This window comes from Mus pahari, chromosome 5 (assembly GCF_900095145.1).
Source record: "Mus pahari chromosome 5, PAHARI_EIJ_v1.1, whole genome shotgun sequence".
NCBI lineage: Eukaryota > Metazoa > Chordata > Mammalia > Rodentia > Muridae > Mus > Mus pahari.
This window is the reverse complement of record NC_034594.1, coordinates 108,054,749-108,066,322: the sequence shown is the minus strand read 5'-3', so window position 1 is coordinate 108,066,322 and position 11,574 is coordinate 108,054,749. Positions and strand designations below refer to the sequence as shown.

The window sequence follows — 11,574 nt, the reverse complement described above, 5'->3', positions numbered from 1 at the left end:
TGGGACAGCAGAGCCTCTCTGCCTAGCAATAACCCCACCCCCACCTTACCCAGGGCCTTGCAGCCCAGAGAGCTTTAGGAGAGGATCTTACTTTTCACATCCTAGCCAACTATGATGAGGTATCAGCCATGACCCCCATGAGCCAGACAGCCAAAGTACTCCTTTTGTAGGATCACACATCTGCTCTAAGCTGTTATTCCCCCAAGACAAGTTTACCAGTTAGGCAGTGCCTCCATTTCTACCATGGCTGAAAGCTGGAAAAATCCTCGCATACATTTAAAGAGACCAGCTTTCTCATGATAAAGATGCAGCTGACACTCACTTGGGCACTAAAATGTCACACTGCTGCCATCCAGCAGGGAACCTGACAAGCTATTAGCTCTGAGTCTGTCCAGCTGACTCCCCTCCCTCTCCTTTGCAGTCTACCCAATGATTGATGACTGACGGGAGCTTCTGGTATGGCCTACTGCAGAGGCACCCTCCTGTCTTTCAATAGAATCCCTAGGGACTGGAGGGAGACCAGAGGTGTTGGAGGTATGGGGACATATGAAAACAAAGTCATCTTTAGTGACTTCTAAGTGCCTCAAGGGGGAAAGCTAAAATCCCAGGGAGAAAGTCTTACCTTGCCAGGGTAGGGCTTGAGACTGGGCCTAGCTAAGGAGGAGAGGCACCATTGCAGGCAGGGGCTTATTCTGGATCTTGTTTCCACATTAGACAGGTGGCAGATAATCTTGGCTCCAGAGAGGAACTCCTGAGTTCTGAGCCAAGCTGCTCCAAATAATTTCCCTTAGTTTTGCTTGTTTAACTTCTCCCTAGCTCAGAAATAGGAGGTAGATGAGTTATTGAGAAACAGTTAGGTGTGGTCATACGTGTGTAGGATCCCAGTAAGTAGGCAATAGAGATAGGAAGATGGAGGCCAGCCTCAGCTACATAATGAGTTTGAGGCCAGCCTGGACTAAATGAGTCTCAAAACACAAAAACAACAAAATGAAGTCAATTGCATTAAGAAGTTAGAAGGGGGTTGCTGGAGAGATGCTCAGAGGTTAAGAACACTTAACCTCTTCCAGAGGTCCCGAGTTCAATTCCCAGCAACCACATGGTGGCTCACAACCATCTGTAATGGGATCTGATGCCCTCTTCTAGTGTGTGTCTGAAAACAGCTACAGTGTATTTATAGAAATAAAAAATAATAATAAAGTCAAGAAGAAGAAGAAAGAGGAGAAGGAGGAGGAGAAGGAGACGAAGAAGAAGAAGAAGAAGAAGAAGAAGAAGAAGAAGAAGAAGAAGAAGAAGAAGAAGAAGAAGAAGAAGAAGAAGAAGAGACAGGATACCAGGAAGTTGGAAAAGATTCCTGGTCTTATTCACAGCTTTGTTTCTTCCTGCACACAAGCTTCTGTGTCAGAGGGCAGGAACTAACAAAGAAGCAGAGGTATGATGTGACATATGGCGTTGGTTGCCAGTGTTTGTTTGCTTGTTTTTTGGTGACACAATTTCATTTGTTGTGCAGTTATAGCTGGCCCAGCATCCATCATGTAGCCCAGGCTGGCCTCAAACTCTTCACAGTCCTCCTGCCTCAGCCTTCTGACTGCTCAGAGGAGTACTCCATAATGCCTGGAGTAGCTATGAGGGCCTTTCTGAAGCTCTGTGAATAGGTTTGAAGCTATGATAATCCCCTTCTCCACTATAACCTGTGAGGTTATGTTAGCCTACCTTTCATAAGCATATATATAAACAGGAGCAAGTATGCCTGCTGAGGTAGGTGTGGGAATGTATCAGTCAATGAAGATATGTTGTGTGAGCCAGCTGATGGTGCATGTTTGTACTTGAAAGGCATAAGGTTCCATGTAAAGGCTATGGGTGATACTGTTGCACAATGCTGGCAGGTGGGTGGTGGTGGGGGTGTGTGGTTAACAGTTTATAGGCTATGTCTAAGTGGGTATGCATATCTCAGTGTATTCAGTCTAGGATGGAAATGCGTGACATAGTGTGCTGCACTGGGGAGGAAAAGCTCATGGGCTCTGGAATGGGTCTGACCCGCCCTTGGATCCTAGCTGTCATTAACCAGATTAACTTTGGGTAAGTCACTCAATCTTTAAGTTCCCCAACCATGAAATAAGGACAGTAATGAGACTGCCAGGACGACTAGAAACAATATTGTAGATGCAAAAGTTTGGGTGTGCAACCAATACATAGGCAAATAACTGGTCTGTGCCCTGTGGCCATGCCTTTGGTTGGGTACACAGGCAAGAGAGAGCAGTTTGTGATCTGTGCATGAAAGGGTGTGGAGGCACCCTGAGCAACAGTCTGCCAGTGAACTCCCAGTTCAGACGGGGGTCAGTAGGGCGAATGCCCACAGCTTCCTCAGGTTTCTGGGGTCTGGGTCTAATTCAGTAAGAGATTGAAAGACCTGGAGGAGCTGCAGGAAGCTGAAAGGCTTGCAGACACTTCCTTTCTTTCCCCTCCACACAGCAACGGTTGAAGACCGCTGCCCACATCCACTCCCACCTCCACCCACACACAGTCCTGCTCTGCTCCTGTCAACAAGTAAGAAACAGCGCAGGAGGAAAGCCAATAAGATAGAGGATTCCCCAAAGCCTTCCCCATTCCGCCTTAAGACCGGAACAAGTAGCATCATCCCGCCGCGCCTTGTACTTGGGCCACCTTAAGAGCTGAGCAATGCTCTGGCCTTTCGCCAAGCCCCACCCCCGCTGGCTCGCGCTCCGCCCCTTTCTCCTCCCGCTCTGCTGGGGGAGAGCTGGNGAGCCCCAGTCTGGCCAGAGTTGGCTGGAGCTGTTGCCATGACAAGCATTTTCTTAAGACAGCTCTGCTGTTGAGACTGTCATAGGCTGGGGGGTGGGGTGGGGGCACGAACTTCTTGGGGGTCCATCCCTCCGAAGACAGCGAGATCAGACACCCGCCCAGCTTCCTGCACCCATTTTCTCCCAGGGAAGGTCCTTCGCGTGGAAAGGTTGGGGAAGAAGACCCAGCCCACTCCCCNCAGCTGTAGCTGAAAAGCCAGAGCGCAAAGCCAGCCTCACTAGGTGGTTTGCCACACTGGGGAGAGCNGTGGGTGGTCACCCCACCCTACTCGGTCCATGGAAACGCGGAGGGACGGTCCCGCTCGGAGACACCTGGATCTTTGCTAGAAAGAGAGGTAGGCTTGAAGAGAATGAATTGGCTCGGGGTTTGCAAACTTTGTTTCTTTCTTGCCTCTCAACGGCTTCTCAAAGATCCTAATTTCCTCAAGCTAGCAAATTCTGGGAGGGGTGGAATGTCAGAATGGGAGAGAGAGGTGTGTGTGTGGAGGGAGACGGAGAATGATTTCTTCAACATTATATTTCTTCCCTGGGTTCCGAAGAATCGCGTAATCAAACAAGTGATCTTTTTTTTTTTTTTTTTTTTTTTTTTTTTGCGTTTTCCTCTGGATCGTGGGATGGGGGGGGGGGGAAATGGAGGGAGTGCCTATTTCGCACCCAAATTAAGCTCTTGGAAGAAGTATTTATTCCAGCCGACCTCCTCCCTCCCCACTCCTGTCCTCCCCCTCCCCCTTGGCTTGGGAACCAGCCGCAGAATGGAAAACTGTTGCGGAAAAAAAATATTTTCCGCGTCTGTTCCCTTTCTCGAAAGCCCCAAAGAGAGATGGGGGGGGGGACAGGTCCAAATAAATCTTCAGCGGGAAGGAAGGCCTTGGGGGCCAGGGAGGGGGCACCCTGTGGCCATGGTAGAGACGGGCTAGGAGAAGTTGGAGGGTGGGAACCAGGAGTACACAAATTCAATTTCTTTGGCTTTGCATAGAAACCTCAGCAGTTTCTCTCTGTGGCTTACAAAACATCCTCAGACTTTGACGTCTATAATTAGCTGTGGAAAAAGCTGGGAGTTCCCTCGCACTGCTGTTGTTTGAGTGAGTGTAAGCGTCCAGAACCAACTGTATGAGTGTCTCTGAGGGCACCGCCCCACGCATCTCTGTGTCTATAGGGAATGCAGGAGAAGGGACTTGAAAAGTTTTCAGTTTCAAGCCCCAGGCTGTGGGGCTTGTCGCCTTGGGCCTCTGAGCCTTGAAAGGGTCCTTGAACAGGTCATAAGACTGGGATTGCCTCCCACCCTTTCCTCTCTCCCTGTCTTGGACCTGGGGACCACTTGACATCTTTTCCCCAAGATGAGTTGATGGTCATCTCAGAAAGAATGCCTACTTGCTTCTCTCCAGCTGGATGGAAGAGATGGAAGGACACCCCACCCCTCATTCCCCCTGATAAATCCTGGGAGCAGAGACAAGCAGCCCTGGCTAGAGCACTCCTTCCAGGGCACTCCTACAGGACTCATAATCCTCTCCAGCCCCTGTGCCAGCATGTGCTGCCCAGGTAGGGTGGGTTCTGTGTCAGATGGAGAATCGGGCAGTCACTGTGATATCCAGAGAGGAGAGGGGACTGAAGGGAGGGAAAACAAGTCCCCATTCTGCAGGCCAACTATCTCCTCCTCCAGGTGGGGTGTCTGGCAGGGGGTCTTCAGATCCACCTGCTCCCCCCAACCCCCCCCACCGCCACCCCATGAGCTCCTCCTATTCCTGGTTCTCCCTAACTCGAGACCCTTTCCTGTAGCCCCCCCACCCCCTTGCTCTGGGTCCTCCTTATCTGGAAGGGAGAAGACCAGGGTTGTTCCAGGCTGGGATCAGCATGGAAAGGGGCCTAGGGGAGAGGGGAGATTTCAGAAGAGGGCCCTAAGAATCAGGCAGGCTAGCGAAGCCAGCTAGCTACCTGTCTGGGTTATGAGGAAAAAGCCTTGCAGAGACCCTGGGAAAGAGACTGAGGCTAGGAGAGTTTAATGTGTAACCAGGAAAGCGGCGAGAGCACGCCTTCATTTGGAGCGTTTGGCGATGGCTCAGACTGTACCTCTCTGCCACTGTAACCCCCAGGAAGGGGAGGAGGGAATCCTGGGGGCAGACACTGGTAGACAAGGATGGCTGCTACCTGAGATGCTTAGAGTGCACTAGGGCACCTGCTCTAGCAGCCTTGAGTCCTGCCTCTAGGGCAGCTGTGGCCCCCACCTCTCCCAGCTGTGCTAACCCCAGGGCCTGGGAATACTGATGCAGAATCTGGGCCTCCTCCCCTCTAGCTGCCTCTGTGGCCCGCCCTATTGTCAGCCTGTCAGCAGCCAGCTCCACCCTCCTGGCTGGTTCTGCCCTCTGAGTACTCACTCAGGAGAAAGGGCTTAGAAGGAGTAGAGGCTTCTGGTCTGCTAGTCCCTGCCTGTCCCTCATTCCCTTCCCCTTCCATTTTCCATCTCTATGTCCCTGGATCCAAGGTCAAGTTGAAGGAGCTTAGCTTGTCTCACCCCTCACGTTCCCAGCTTCTAGCACAGTGCTGAGACATACAGAGGTACTCAGTCAACACAAGTGAGAAGAAAAGGGCAGCTTAATTTCTTAAAAAAACATCTGGAGGTCAGAGGACAATGTGTTCTCTCCTTGTACGATGTGGGTCCAGGGCACCCATACTCAGGTCTCAGGTCAGGAGAGGCTTCGAGGGAGGAGACCTTATCTACAGGTCCATCTTGCTAGTCCCAAGGGGTGGAGTGTTAGCACACAGACAATCAGTTGCATGAGGAGCTATCGGAAGGGGCCCCTGGTTTGCCCTCTGTTCTATAGCTTCTCCTTGCTCTGGGAACCCTGCTCACCACTGAGACAGTGGGAGGGAGTGGCTGAGTCAGATTTGTCACACAGCTATGGTCTTTGATGTCAGAAGAGAGTCAGAAAGAGGGTACTAAGTGAGCTCCACCCCCCCCACCCCACCCCTACCCCCAACTAGAAGAGTCAGAATCTACCCAAGGCTTGCTGCTGGGTAGAGCAAGGTCCCTGAGCAGGAACAGCAGGAGCCTGACTTACTCTCAGTTTCTGTAAGATCTAGAGAGGAAGGAGGACCGAGGCTAGCTCTTCCCCAGCCCTGTCTATCAGCAGCTCAGACTGCCACCTGAGACAACTAAGTTGACTCCTCTCGGGGACCCATGGTCCTTTGCTCATTATTCAGTGTTCTCAGGATCAGCCCCCCACCCCCATTAAGATCTACCAGACACTGAAAGGAGACGAAGAGTTTGTTTATTTGGGGTGCCTAGGAGCCCAGGAAGCCTACTTGATGCTACCTTACAGGTGATGGGCCCCACCCTGGGCCTGCCCTTTCCTGGAAGGGTATCTACCAGGCCATCTGTGTTCCTTCCCTGTAAGTGCCTCCCAGAGATGCCACCCACCCAGCCCATTGCCTGATCCTCTCATCCCCCTTTCCAGGAGAGAAGTAGGATGAAGAGGTTAGGGCGGGGCAGGCACTCTCTAGGTGGATTCTTCTAACAGCATTTCTCCACTTTTTTTCCCCTGTAGAAAACAGATGATATACTTGTCGTTCTAAATTGACACAGGATCGTACACATTTATGTTCTATTCAAATCTAGAATATTTGTCATCTCCTTGTGGTGGGGGAAAAAAAAATTCAAAGGTGATTTCTTGCAAGTGAACATCCCACTATCATTTTCTCCAGTCCTATCGTTCGAATAGAACAGCAGAACACATTTACTCCCCTCTAGGAGGTGTCCATCATCCTGTCTCCATCCCTCCCTCCCCACCCCCCAAACCTGGCAGCCACCATTCCATCTCAACTCTGTAAAATCAGCTTTTCCAGATTCCACACAGAGCCATCTGTATCTGTCTCGCCAGGCCTGGTTTCCCTTAACACGAGGGGCCTCCTCCTGCTCCTTCTGTGTTGTTGCAAATACAAATGACAGGTTGCCAGCCTTTCGTGGCTGAACACTGTGGCATATTAGTGCCCTGCTTTCTTTACCAGTCCATCAACTGATGGGTATTCGGGTTGCTTTGCTCTCTTCCCTGTTTTGGATAGTGCTGCGGTAGACAGAGCCTGATGTCTCTGTGTTGATTTCATTTCCTTCACATGCATACCTAGCAGTGCGATTGCTGGGTCGCATGACGGTTCCATTTCTAATTCTGTTTGTGCGGTGCTGGGAATCGAACCTGTGGCCTCTTACATGCCAAGCAGGTGCTCAACTCCAGCTTGAGGAACCTGAATGATGTTTTCCGTAATGACTAAATCATTTCCCCATTTCTGAGGGCATACAAGTGAGCGTGCCCTGGGGTTAGAGTCCAGGAGAGCTGTGCGGAATGTCTTATACTCTGTTTCCTATCTCTTTGTCTCCTCTTTTCCTTCCACGAGCTGCTCTTGTTCCACTGACTTATTTCCTTTGCAAGTGTAAAAGCAGGAATGGACCTACTTAGAGTCAGAGCCAATGGCTTCTGTTGGTCGGTGTGGAGCAGGGAGAGAGAGAGAACTGGGGAAAGGGGCTGAGAACCGAGGACCTGGGTTCCACCCTCTCTCCCACCACCAGCTCACTCACTCTTCCCTTTTCTCCTGGTTTACCAAGTTTCACACATGAATTTGGGAAAGTTTCATACACTGTTTGGGAAAATGGCCTGGAATGGCATCTGTGAAGCCACCCTCTTCCTGCCTTCCTGCCATTGCCCACGGCACGCCCTGGGGCTGAGAAGGTGTGCTTACCACTAGACAGGTCCTGGGCTCTGGCTGGGCTCCCAGTGCTCAGCTCAGGGCACTCACTGTGAGGTCTGGCTAGTTTGTAGACTCTGTGTCAGGAGTGCAAAGCAGTGCAACTCTGACAGGGGATGGTGGCAACATCCAACAGGCTTCATGCACATTCACACAGAGCCCGAGTCTTATCCCAAAGATGCTTGTCCACAAGTAAGGGAAGATGTGTGTGTAAGGTGAGTCAAGGTGCATTTGTAATAGAAACCCTCGGAAACCATCTTTCTGCCCATTCATAAGAACGTAACTAAAGCTGGGTATGGTGGTGTACGCCGATAGTCCCAGACCTTGCAAGCTGAAGGCAAGAGGAGCACTGTGAATTAGAGGTCAGCCTGGGGTACATAGGAAAACCTTGTCTCAAAAAAGAGAAAGGTGTGTATGTGTGTGTCTGCGTGTGTGTGTGTGTGTGTGTGTGTGTGTGTGTGTGATGTCTCTGTGTGTGTGTGCCTATGTACACATACCCAAATAATAAATCAGAAAAAATAAATGGTTTCCTATAGGAGGCAGATGAGATGACAGGATGGGAGTGAGACTTCTCTGGCTATGCCTTTTCAGATAGTTTTGATTAAAATACTTACATATTTCAACAATTAAATTAGATTAAAAAAAAAACTAAATCTGACTACAACAGAAACACTGACTAATGAGTAATAATTTCATTACAAAGAATTAATTTAAGTAACAATTTTTTTAAGATTTACTTATTTATTATATGTAAGTACACTGTAGCTGTCTTCAGACACTCCAGAAGAGGGCGTCAGATCTTGTTACAGGTGGTTGTGAGCCACCATGTGGTTGCTGGGATTTGAACTCCAGACCTTTGGAAGAGCAGTCGGGTGCTCTTACCCACTGAGCCATCTCACCAGCCCCTTAAGTAACAATTTTAAGGCTTTCTTTTTTTTTTTGAGACAAGGTTAGGCTGGCCTTAAACTTGTAGCACTCCTTCTGCCTCACCCTCCCGAGTCCTGGAATTGTAGGCTTGTGCCGCTGTCTCCGGCTAATTCAACTATTTTCAGTCTCGCTGCTCCGACTCTGTATTCCTGTAGAATACCTGGTCTAAGAATTGAGCGAAGCTTTGGACTGCACTTTATAGGTTTGCTGCTATCCATGCCATCGTCATCCCGAATCTAAACCTGCTCCATCTGTTACAGTGCAGCTGAGGATCTATGCCCGGAACTGCATTTAGATGTCTAAAAGGCAGGGTCTGAGTGTGGAGAGAGACAGAGAAGAACATGGATGGAGAAGGGAGGAAGGGTGGGGTTCCTTGCTTCTTTGTCTGCATCTAAAAGCAAAACAACATCCAGTGCCTGGATTTTTACTTACTTGTTTATTTTTCTTGCATGCATGTGTGTGTACAAGATGTGCGTGGAGAGAGGGTGCAAAACTGAGGGCGTGGTCAGAGAACAACTTTGTAGAGTCCCGAGGATGGGATTCAACAGCAAGCGCCCTCACCTGCTGAGCCATCTCACCAGCCCCTGGATTTTTATTACTAGGTACCACTTCCCCTATTAGAAGCCAGTGTCACTTGATTGCTATCAAGTCTGAGACTGGACAAGGACAGTGAACTGTGTTGTGCCAGGAAGCTGGAGCACGCTTGTGTCAAAGAACGCAGGAGCCTGCATACAGGGGCTTCCCAATGGATGTGAGACACTGAGAATCAGAACAGAGTGTAACCTGTAATAAAAAAAGGACGTCAGAAGTCAAGTCTAACGGAGCCAGGAAGGGTAGGAAGGGAAAACTTCACAGACAGACAAGCGAACCAGACACAGAAGAAGTGACTCTTTACATTACTGTTTAGCATGGCCTGGTGGCTGCCTAGGAGGCTGAGGCAGGAGAATCACAAGTTTAAGGCCTGTCCGGTAACTTAGAAAGGCTTTGTCTCCAAATAACAATGTAAAAAAATGGTTGGAATTTAGCTTAATGGTAGAGTACTTGCCTAGGATATACCAGGCAGGCCCTGGTTCAACCTCTTATGGCACAATAAATACACTTACCTTAAGCTTATTTATCTATTTAGCTGGGCCTGGTTGCAGATGCCTACAGTCTCACTTACTTGAGACACAATAGGGTAGTGTCTTAGTTAGGGTTTCTATTGCTGTGAAGAGACACCATGGCCACAGCAGCTCTTACAGTGGAAAACATTTCATTGGGGTTGGCTTACAGTTCAGAGGTTTAGTCCATTATCCTCGTGGCAGGAAGCATGGTGGCATGCAGCAGACATGGTACTGGAGAAGGGCCCGAGAGTTCTACATCTGCTCAGTAGGCAGCAGGAAGAGACAGCCATATTGGGCCTGGCCTAACTAAGCCTCTGAGATCTCAAAGCCCACCCACCCCCACCCCCACCCCCACCCCAGTGACACACTGTTTCAAGAAGGCCACACCTTCTAATAGTGCGGTTTCCTGGGGACCAAGCGTTCAGACACGTGAGTCCTTAGAGGCCATTTCTGTTCACACCACCACAGGTGGTAAGTTCGTGGCCAGTCTGGACAGAGTCGTGAGATTCCAGCGCGAAATTGTTCACATTTGATTTTTTTTTTCTTTTTTTGAAACAAGGTCTCACTTTGTAGCCCTAGCTAGTTTGAAGCTCACTATGTAGACCTCAAATTCACAGAAATCTACCTGCCTCTACTTCCTGAGTGCTGGGATTAAAATTATCTGTCATCATGTCAGCCCTTAAGTTAGATTTTTTTTTTAATTGAAAAATAAGTATATATGGAATAAACAATGTGATAGACTATGGAATGAGTAAATTAAGATGCTTAACATGTCCAGGACCACACACTTATCTTTTCCATGTTGAGGTATGATGAGCACTTAAACTCTATTCCCTCAGCAGTTCTAAAGTGTACCATATAATTAACTATAGTTTCCACACTAGACAACAGATAACAAAAGACTTATTTCTTCTAACTTTGTATCTCTTGGCCAATAACTCCCAACCTGCCCTTTCCTTCAGAATTTTCCCCAACAGTAAGCTGATTCAGACCAGGCTCATTAATAGATGATAAAATTATTAAGCAGGGAGGGACTCGTATGATGAGATAAAAGGTTGGTCCCAGCATGCATTGCAGAGTGACTGGCTTCACAGAAATTGCTTTTTCACATTTCTGAAAGTCAGAAATCTAAGATCAGACACTGGCAAACCTGGAGTCAGACAAGGGCCACTTCCTGATTAAGCCATTGTCTTCTCTATCCCCCCCCCCCCCGGAAGGGGGCGGGGACAGAGACCTTGGCATTCTCCTGTGTCTCATAGGACACCCGCCCTATTCACCAGGCTCCTCCCTCCTGATGGCTCATCCCAGCACTTTCAGGACTTAACTTCTGTGAATTTGGGGGGCAGGACCCAGAAGCATTCAGTCCATAACACGGTAGCTCTCCTTACAGGCTGCTCTTCACCTGAGGGAAGAAAATCTATCTTTAGTGAGACCATATCCATGTCACCTTAGTAAGGAATCAAGCATTCTCAGTGACAGGGACCCCCTCCTGCCAGAAGGGAAAACTTCCCCAAGCCTTCCAAGAGGAATTTCTACCACAGTCTGTGGTCTAGTCAAAACCGGTTAGCCAAATCTAGTTTCAAAGAGGGGGGGAGGGGGGACATGCAAAACAGCAGCCAGAACAAGAGAGGGGGGGAGGGAGAGGGAGGGAGGGAGGGAGAGAGAGAGAGAGAGAGAGAGAGAGAGAGAGAGAGAGAGAAGTCAGTAAAACATAAAAATTGGGGGCTCGGGGCTGACAAGATGGGTAAAGGGTGCCTGCTTCCAAATAGGTGGGAGAAGAGACCAACTTCTCAAAGTCTTCCTGACTGCCCACACACAAAATAAGAAAGTAAACGGAAAGAACATTGTTGCTACAGAGGAAAAGGATGAAGGTAAAACCCAGTTTCCATTAAAAGAAACCAAAGAAAAGCTGCTCCTGTAAAGGGCCTAGGTTCAGTTCCCAACACACACACATACACACACACACATACACACACACACACACACACACA

The 11,574-nt window shown here is 49.1% G+C and overlaps 1 protein-coding gene across 1 annotated transcript in view; it reads left to right on the top strand.

Annotated features, from left to right (window-relative positions):
- The first annotated feature begins 2,801 nt into the window (after positions 1 to 2,801).
- Positions 2,802 to 11,574, top strand: part of Atp2b4 (ATPase plasma membrane Ca2+ transporting 4) — a 97,164-nt gene continuing 88,391 nt past the window's right edge. Inside the window, 1 exon segment of the mRNA XM_029538723.1 lies at positions 2,802 to 3,154. The gene's annotated coding sequence lies outside the window, so the exon portion shown is untranslated.